This window comes from Lithobates pipiens, unplaced genomic scaffold, assembly GCF_037356315.1.
Source record: "Lithobates pipiens isolate NorthernLeopardFrog02 unplaced genomic scaffold, aLitPip1_a1.2 Scaffold_160, whole genome shotgun sequence".
Classification (NCBI taxonomy): Eukaryota; Metazoa; Chordata; class Amphibia; order Anura; family Ranidae; genus Lithobates; species Lithobates pipiens.
In genome coordinates, this window is record NW_027507749.1 from 2276097 (window position 1) to 2278190 (window position 2094).

The following is a 2094-nucleotide window of genomic DNA, read 5'->3' on the forward strand; positions in this document are numbered from 1 at the left end:
ATTCATTGGGCAGAGTATCCATAGACGCCTTCTCTGCTCCTTTCTTTGGACGCAGAGAATTGGTTGGGTACACTGGGGGCTATCTGTCAGGGTAATGTCTGTAGGATGGGCAATCCTGCCAGTATCCACCATGGTCGCGCCGGGCAAATCCCCGTGAGCATGTGCGCACACAGGTGCACGTCGACAGGCATGCGCAGGTGCGCAACGGCGGATGCACGCGCGCGTATATTATCGGAATTATTGAGCCGAACACCTCCCCCCCGGGTCGGTTCGCAGCAGAACATGCGAACAGGCAAAAAATTAGTTCAAACACTTGAACACCGTTAAAGTCTATGGGACACAAACATGAATAATCAAAAGTGCTAATTTTAAAGGCTTATATGCAAGTTGTTGTCATAAAAAAGTGTTTGGGGACCAGGGTCCTGCCCCAGGGGACATGTATCAATGCAAAAAAAGTTTTAAATACGGCCCTTTTTTCAGGAGCAGTGATTTTAATAATGCTTAAAGTGAAACAATAAAAGTGAAATATTCCTTTAAATTTTGTACCTGGGGGGTGTCTATAATATGCCTGTAAAGTGGTGCATGTTTCCTGTGTTTAGAACTGTCCCTGCACAAAATGAAATTTCTAAAGATAAAAAGAGTCATTTAAAAGTACTTGCGGCTAGGGATGAGCCGAACACCCCCCGGTTCGATTCGCACCATAACTTTCGAACGGACCGCAAATTCGTACGAACATTAGAACCCCATTGAAGTCTATGGGACTCGAACATTCGAAATAAAAAGTGCTAATTTTAATGGCTAATATGCAAGATACTGTCCTAAAAAGGGTTTGGGGACCTGGCTCCTGCCCCAGGGGACATGGATCAATGCCTAAAATTTGATTTTAATGACGATTAAAATGAAAAAAAAAGTGAAATATTCCTTTAAATATCATGCCTGGGGGGTGTCTATAGTATGCCTGTGAAGTGGCACGTGTTTCCCGTGTTTAGAACAATCCCTGCACAAAATGACATTTAATGGAAAAAAAGTCATTTCAAACTGCTTGCGTTTTTAATGTAATATCTGGTTCCGGCAATATGGATGAAAATCATTGAGAAAAATGGCATGGGTAGCCCCCCTCTGCCCATTACCAGCCCCTTTGGGTTTTGTATGGATATTAAGGGGAACCCCGTACCCATATTAAAAAAAAGGAAAGCCGTGGGGCCCCAGGCTCTATATACTCAGAACAGCAGTATACAGGCGGTGCAAACAAGACAGGGACTGTGTAGATTTGTTGTGTTAAGTAGAATCTGTGTGTAATTTTGAACTGGTACATTTTTAAAGTGTAGCTCCAGTCAAAAAATCTATTTTTAAGCTTTTTGGAAAACATAGTGAAGGGTTATCACCCCTGTATAATTTGTTTTGCCGTCCGTCTTTTTTCTTTTTTTTTTTTTCCATAATAACATTTATTAGAAAAATAACGGAAATACAAAGACCTTGCATAGACAATATACATGCAGGTAGTGGAGGACTATACACATTCTCTCTAAACCGGAAAGAATTATCGGGAATCAACATATTAAGTTAAAATATAAGATGAATCCCCCTGCTCTGATATATAAGCTAAGGTTGTCTTAAGTGGTCTTTATCAGGTTCGTGTTAAACAAGTGTCTCTCTGGCCAGTTGAACAATGCTCTTGTCTTGGATTTTGCCTGTAGTAATAGGCCGAGGTGGGAGTCATAATTTGTCTTTCGATAGGTCATTTTAGAGTCTCGAAGAGAAGCATTTCTGACCTCGCTTCTGGTCATGTTGATACAGTGGTGTGAAAAAGTGTTTGCCCCCTTCCTCATTTCCTGTTCCTTTGCATGTTTGTCACACTTAAGTGTTTCGGAACATCAAACCAATTTAAACAATAGTCAAGGACAACACAAGTAAACACAAAATGCAATTTGTAAATGAAGGTGTTTATTATTAAAGGTGAAAAAAAATCCAAACCATCATGGCCCTGTGTGAAAAAGTGATTGCCCCCTAAACCTAATAACTGGTTGGGCCACCCTTAGCAGCAACAACTGCAACCAAGCGTTTGCGATAACGTGCAATGAGGCTTTTACAGCG